Below are 8,135 nucleotides of genomic sequence, written 5' to 3' on the forward strand. Positions count from 1 at the left end.
TCGGTCCATTACAGCAGAGGATCGCTACTCTACCATTTGCTGATGGAGGTTTGGGAATATACACCATGGCTGATACCACCAAGTATTGATATATTGCATCATGCCTCCAAACAAGACAACTCCAAAGCTCCATCCTTCAGTGTACGGCAGACCCGAGTCCAAACTTCCAAGAAGCACTAGATGATTACGTAAGTACCTGTGACTTATGCCCTGCTACTTTTAACATTAACGATTTCACCCCACAGCCTATGCATCAACTGGCGAGTCATTATTTTGAAGTAGTCACTAGGAACATACGCACTTCTTACACGTTATCTACGAGGGACTCAATCTTATGGAAGTGTAACAAAAAACCACCCGCACAGGATTATTTAAAAGCTATTCCGATTCAAGGTCTTAACCAGTCCATCGGGCCACGTCAGTTCAGATCAGTGCTTCAATATCGACTGGGTATCCCCCTTTTTGAGGAGAATAGTACATGCTCATGCTGTAAACGCGAAATGGATCGTTTTTGTGATCACGCAATCCATTGTGCAAGCGAAGTGGGCCTGAAATACAAACATGATATGGTACGAGACCTCTTTGTGGAATTATGTTATAAATCCGGAGTGGAAGCCAGGAAGGGAGCTTCGTTAGGACTTACCTCCAACACGAACACACCCCTTAAACCAGCAGATATTATGGTCTTCAATTGGGAGAATGGCAAAGATACATGTTTCGATGTGACAGGTGTTTCACCATTTTCTAAAGGTGGGAATCAGTCCTTCACTCCAGGGAATGCAATATCAGCAGCTATTACTCGCAAACGTAACAAATACGCCAGTCTATGTCTGACTCATGGATATGAATTTGGGGTTCTAGCCTTCTCAACCTTAGGTGAGTTAGGTGATGACATTATCGTCCTTGTAAATCGTTTGAAAAACTGTATGGCAAGTCATGATGTTAATAATAACTTGGGTAGTTCTCTCTTCCATAGATTAGGTATTATTATTCAAAAAGGTGTGGGAGCACAACTTGCTGCTCGACTCCTTGCCAAATCTTTGTAATTAACTCTTTTTTCTTCAATATAGCCTTAGTGGCATCTTTTATAATTAATAATAATAAGGGGCGTGTGGGACCGGCCATGGCTAGGGAATGGTCGGCCGGCTACTGGCCCGGTCCCGTGAACCTTTCCTAAGTTTATATTATTTTCATGATTTGAAGGAAATATCATGAAATTAAGGAGTTTCATAAGATGAAGGAAATAATAATAATAAAATAATAAAGAGTGATGAGGTGTGGGACCGGCCACAACTAGGGAATAGCCGGACGGCTAGTAGATCCGGTCCCATGACACCTTTCCCAATTTTATATTATTTCCTTGGTGTGAAGGAAACACCATGAAACTGAGGAGTTTCCTCAAACGAATGAGTTTTGTTCAAATAAAGGGATTTTCATGAGATCAAGAAAAAATAATAAAATATGATAAAATAAAGAATTAGGCGTGGGATTGGCCACGACATGACTGGCCGGCCGGTGGTCCCAGTCCCCTAGCGCCTTATTTTTCTTCATATTTTGCATAGGTTTATCGTTCCTTCGTATTTGGGAATGCTCGTTCGTGCATTCATGTGCTCGTTAGTGCATTATTTCTGAATACACTTGCACCATTTTGGTCGGGGATTACTCGATAGCGGCTCAGAATCCCGTACGTTGAATATTTATCACTAACCCATGGAATTCTGTTGGGAAGAACCATGAATTGAAGTAATGAAATATTATTAAGAATGTAGAATATTTTCTAAGGATTCAGTTAATGAATCTGATGATTTAGAAATAATTAATTGATGGTTCTATACTAGCAAGATCGTCTAGGAGCATTAATTATTCAACAATTAAGCGATTTGAGCTTGTTGAAGCGTCATATTTCTTTTATATATTTAGGGAAAACATTGTTACATCCTGAAGACGTTATTGCTCTATACTAGCAGGCAAGCTGTCTGGAAGTCGTCCAATCGTTAAGACTCTATATGCATGTCTTTTATATAGTCAGGAAAACATTGTTACATCCTGAAGACGTTATGCTCTATACTAGCAGACGAGCTGTCTAAGAGCCATCCAACCGTTCAATTCTATATAAAAGTGATTACTGAAATTGCTCAGTATTCATGAGATACGCCGTTGCCTTAGTTAAGAGAATGCATATTCACGTATGCTCTGAGAGACAATAAACTCAGTCAGAGACTCTTGCGGCATGAGTTTTCATGTTTCAATGAGAGGCATGAGCCTCAACACTCATCTGATTGCTGGATCAGGAATATGTACAATTATGGTTTTACGAGCCTTTGTCGAAAATCCACCATCTACATTAAGTCCCATGCTTAGTGAGGGACTATCATGTTCCTCGGTCAACACTGGATGGTGATTTTTTTAATTACAGAAGAAATAAGTAATTGAACTTAGTCGTAAGATAGAATGTCACCGGATTTTCGATTGTACGAGCGAACCATGGATTGAACGAAGATCCCAGTAGCATGAAAAAGCATCGTCTAACGAGCGTAAATTGGTGTAGCACCGCTCTTTTTTTTCATTTCTTTTTCAGCGGTTGATAACTTGTTCAAGAGTTGTTCATGTTAAACTTATATATACATATGCATGTATATACGTGAGTTTTGTAAAAACCCTTGTTTTAGGAACAAACGTTCGTTCAATCGTTAGTTTAAGAAATTAGCAATAATCCCTAATGTAGGAGAGATTTTTTTTAAATATGTGAGATTTTAATAAACTCTCGTTTCATAGGTGGATGCTTGTACGAGAGAATTTTTTTTTTTTTTAAATAGACGTGCGTCTGTTAGTAAAAAAATTGTCTATGAACTTTCATGAAAAATTTATTTTCGATATGAAGCTTTCACACTTTTTTGAAAATATACTCTCGAGGGAGCAAATATAAATATATATCAAATTTGCGTGAGTTTCACGTTGAAAACGTATTTTTTGTAAAATCAATGTTTTGATTTTGAACAAACGTTGAAAGTAGACAATTATACATAGTGAAATAATGTCTGTATGTGAGTTTTCACAATTGTAGAATGGACGTCTGTCCAATTTTGAAAAACCAGTGGATGTTAATATTCACGTGGGTTGTTCATGGTTTTATGAAAATCAAGTCATGATTTTGAATAATGAATCTTGCTCGTCTTTGCAGGTTTGAAGGAACGAGCAAGTTTTCAAAATTCTGACGTTATAATCACTACAGCTAGTGAAATTGTAAATAGGTAAGAGTTGGATTGTTACTATTTTGTTACGCGTTTGTTATTGGTATATCCATGACTCCATGTCTTTCACCTCAGATAGTGGTGACTTCTGGTTACAACCACTCTTCTGGCTCTTCCGGGGAACGCTCTATGAAGTCAAAGATGAAGACTTCTGCAGATGCACATGCTGAGGTGAACTAACCTTTCAGAGACGCTGGAACGATGACACATTGTATGTCTCTCGATCATTTGGGAGTCGTCCGTTCTAAGATATATGATTTATTGGTATTAGCAGATGCGGGGGGAAAGCAGGGACGTGATGAAATATCACAGAAGAAAAGAGCTAAAGATGAAAAGCTCATATCTCATCAGCAGAAGCACCGCCGACTTCAGCAAGTGAGATTATCGACTGAATATGAAGTTCGGCTTCGCGTTGACGGTGTAGCTCCTGATTCAGATGTTGATGAATGAAGAATTTCGTCATAATTCGTCATCAGAAAATTCAGAAGTTAGGTCTTCTAGCAAAAATGTGTAGAATCTTCGTCCGATGTCGGGATTTCTCTATCTACACGTGTTTCTTCATCCTCAGAAAATTTCCAAGCTTTATCAAAGAAGTGTTTCGGCTTTTGAGCATGTTTAAGGGCCGAAATCGACGAAACAGTAAACTTCCAGGAGACTTTCATAAATTTTTCAGCTGGCATGTAGTCCAATGTTTCAGCCACATCTCCTTGCTCATTTATCCAATTGGTGTGAATTTTAGATATGTTGTAGAGGACAACCATAAGAAGAGAATGGTAGATGACGCGTCCCTACATTCGTCACCAGTTTCTATCAGCTCGCTGCTTTGTGCGGGACAGTGTAAAATCAGCTCAGACGAGCTTGTTGTAAAACACTCATGTTGTGTCTTTAGACCATTCGCTTATATCTTGAACGGTTGGTGAAGGATTTTAATGACATTGACGCATTTGAGATTAGGAACCGTGATTGATACATGAGCATGGTACTTGCAGTGCCATCTTGTTTCTGTCAGTCGTAGAAACATCACTTCTGAAACCTTGGTCACGGGACCTTAACTGAGGTTGCTCTCAAGAGGGGATGATGTAATGACCATGGTTGTGTGTCTTGGTTGTAGCATTCGTTTTATGATGAATGATTAGCGTAGGTGAACTTGGTGCCAGTCACGAGTCTTGGACTGTGAACTGATCGTCATAGATCAGTGGACCGTCAGTCCCCAGTATTTTGTTAAATCTCCCCCTTTCTTTTTCCCTTCTTCTGGCAAGACCTAGATAGATGACCTAGATACAAAAAACTTGATGTAAACTCCTAGGTGGTCGAAGTAGTATGTACCTTGATGAAGGACTTAGCGAAAAGACCTGGTGGACATCGATCGACTGTAAAGGTTATGAATCCCGTCCACGAATTTCTGCTTGCATGTTGTATGCTCTGGAGGCTGTAGGAACCTCATACGTCGTCGGAATTCGGTGCTTGACCCAAAATTTTAAAGCTAATAGACCGAGTTATCATATGATAAAAGAATCACCCAATTTGGAGTTGTCTAGGTCAGCCAACAAAGCGTGCACATTTGTAACTTGTAATCCCGTGCAAGTTTTCAGATTCCATGAACTTGAGTATGGAAGCCATATCTTTCAGCTCGTATATCCGATTGATGCGCCCTTTTGGTATGTTATAGAAGAGACATAGACGAACATATTTCGTTGAGGAAGTATTGTCCCATTCCCCACTCATTGGTACGTTTCTGTAAACCCATGGGCTGAAGTATGTTGTATCTCATTTGTAGAGGCGATGAGAACATCTTGTAGAAGACTTAGGATTGTGCTCGCCTGTTGTGCAGGCTTCAGAAAGATTTTCATGTGAACATATTTCATGTCTACACACCTTGATATGAATCATTAGTGCTTGGAGAAGTCTGATCCATCGAGTAACACTTCAGAGAACGGATAGTTGATGAAGCTGGTCATGAGGATGTTGCCCCTGAGACCGTCGTTGATGCTGGATCACGATAGAATTTTCTCCAGAAATGCTTGTTGATTCCGATACTATGGTCGGAGCTACTCCAGAGACCCAAAAGGCTAGATCCATGTTTATCGACATAGTATTTACTCCTTCATCCAGTGAGCCTTTACATTCACGAACTAATTGATGAGTTGAGCGTCCCTAAGATGAGCGTGTAGGGTTTAACCCAAATTCTCTCGAAACTTTATTGTGAAGTGCCTTGTCGGGGAATCAGTTGTTGTTGCGGTAGATAGCAGCGGCAGTTTCCATTCTGGATGTGATCGGTGAAGAGGGGAAGTTTCTCAGTCGTGCAGGGGCTTGTGATGTAGAGAGAACCGTTGATGAAGTTTCATGGAATCACATCAGGTTGCAATAACTTGTTATGTGGATAACATTTATTGAAGTAGAATTGATATCTCCAATAAGATCAAGTCCCTGATGTATGTTGAAGGAGTTTGTGCCATCCATGGATGAATGGTGTTGCATCTGCTTCAGAAGTCTTGTCATGGGATAAATTCAGTTACACTTTGATCGTGCTGGTGTTGAATCAGTGTGTCATCGTTGAGATATTTGTGCTGAAGCTAGGGGCGTTATTATAGAAGGTGTACTCTTTGATTGGGAGTACAATTTGAAGGCTTCTTAGATGCTTGAGCGTTGAAGCGTCATATCCCTTAAGATCTTAGGTTTGATCATCTCGTCCCTGAGTATCTTTTGTTGATTCAACACTCTTTTCGTTGCAGTAGTGGGATTCAACACTTGTGCAGACATCAGAGCTTTCTGATTTTGTGGCACACATGAACACTCCTGCAAGGCTACGTCCAAAATGTTCTTTTCCAGGCTTGGACATCATCTCATTAATGAATGTCTCAGTGTTCTATTTGGAGAAATGTCAGATTCAACCACTTGGTAAAATACTAATGGGGTAAATCTACCATTCATCTTGCAATAGCAGAGTTGCTAGCATATTAAGTCCCCATGCTAGGATATCATTTGAGGAAATAAATGACATGGACATGGGAGGAATGAGACTTGCCTGAGTGCGGAACCTCTTGATGAATGTTTATGCATCTTTGCAGGTTCTTGCTTCAACCTCGTCAAAGTTCGAAATTCCTCCAAGTGCTCTAATGACCGAATACCCGCCAAATCTTCTGGATCAAAATTTTCTTCATTGGAGAGATGTGCAACCAAAGGTGCTTTATCAGTAGCCATCTTTTCAGCATGAATCCACGCTCGTCTGAAGAACATTTCATATCCCGGATCTTCCTGATTATGTGTGAAACTTGGTTTCTGCCTAGGTTGAACTTATGTTGATATAGCCATGAGTATTTCCGAGCATTCCTTCAAGGTATCTGATTGAGATAGATCACAAGTAGCTTCTTGTCAAGTGATACTTGCGGCTCTGAGGGTTTTCAGTGAAATGATGTTGATGGTGGTGTCAGCATCGATCAGCATTCTTCCGAATTCATTTCCTCTGATATGGTTTGTGGTAAGCAGTCCTCAGTCGTGCATCTCCTTGTCTATGGATGAAGGTTCAAGGATTATTTCCGGGATGGACAGACGTCTGTCACATAGTAATTCGGTCATGTCTTTTCTTTGTGCCTTAGACAGATAGAGCAATTTCACAGATATGCTCACTCAACGATTGAACTGCTTCTTTGACTAGTTGTTCAGAGAGTGTAAAGGTTTTGATTGGGAGAGGATTCTTGTGTACTCCTCAGTGCGCAGTTGAAGCTACTATGGATCAACCTTCTCTTTGAAGATGTTCTTCAAAATATTGCAGTTACTTTTTGGATGATTGATGAATCTATGAAGGCGATAGTTCGTGGGGTTTTTATTCAATCGGCTCTCCCTATGAATGGAAATTTGATTACACCATCTTGAATCCAGACTTCCAGTAACTCGATCACTTCTTCAATGAGAAGAGGGAAGTTTGAGTATGTTTGATAATTTCCCCATTTGTTGATGCTGGGTTGAGGTTTTTGCATTTCAGGAGTGGTTATCCTTTCTTTGCGCATTCAAAGGAGCATGGATGTTGGAGAAGCGCTCTGATGCTGTGTCTCGGATTTCCTTTGATTCCTTTCAGAAACAACGTTTGTTGAAGGTTGGAGATCGTACTGCTTGTTGATCAAGCGCCTGGCACTCCCTCGAGTTTCTCGCGGTTCCTCGACTTTTGTACCTCTTGTTCTTTCCAGTAAAGCCGGAGCAGTAGTTGTTGATCCCTTGGCTGCTTCATGAAGCTCTGAGAAACTCTGGAACCAGAGATTTTCCAGCAAGTCTCTGTAAACCAGGATCATTCCATTGATGCACAAGTCCACCAGTTGTTGTTCAGTGACATTCGGGTCACGACAACCAAAGCTTGGACTTTGAACCTCTTCACGTAATCGTTCAGATGTCCGTTGCTCTTCTGAGACATTCTTCCTGAGTCACATGGAGTAATCTGCTCTGAGACGAATAAGTATTTTCTGTAGAAAGCATTAATCATTTCTCCCCAACTGGTGATACTTCCTGGTGCAATGTTGTCGTACCATGTGTATGCTCTGCCTGTCAGATTCTTTGAGAATTCCTTCAAACGGACGACATGGTTGTTCTCATGTTCACCAAGTGATTACAGAAACCGAGAAACATGTTCTCTAGCATTACCCATTTCATCATAAAGAGTGAACGTTGGAAAGGTATAACCTTTTGGCAGAGGAATCCTTTGTATAGCAGCAGGGTACGGAGGTTGGTGACGGTGGACAGATGATGTCTTGTCTTTTCCTCAATCTTCTAAAAGGAGCTTCAGGTCCTCTCGAGTGATGAAACTTGCAGGTTCCTTTGTTGGTGGATCGTTTCCAGCTTTGCGGACTTCTTCATCATCTACAACATGGATTGGAGATATTTCAGGATCATCGG

This window comes from Papaver somniferum, chromosome 8 (genome assembly GCF_003573695.1).
Source record: "Papaver somniferum cultivar HN1 chromosome 8, ASM357369v1, whole genome shotgun sequence".
Taxonomy (NCBI): domain Eukaryota; kingdom Viridiplantae; phylum Streptophyta; class Magnoliopsida; order Ranunculales; family Papaveraceae; genus Papaver; species Papaver somniferum.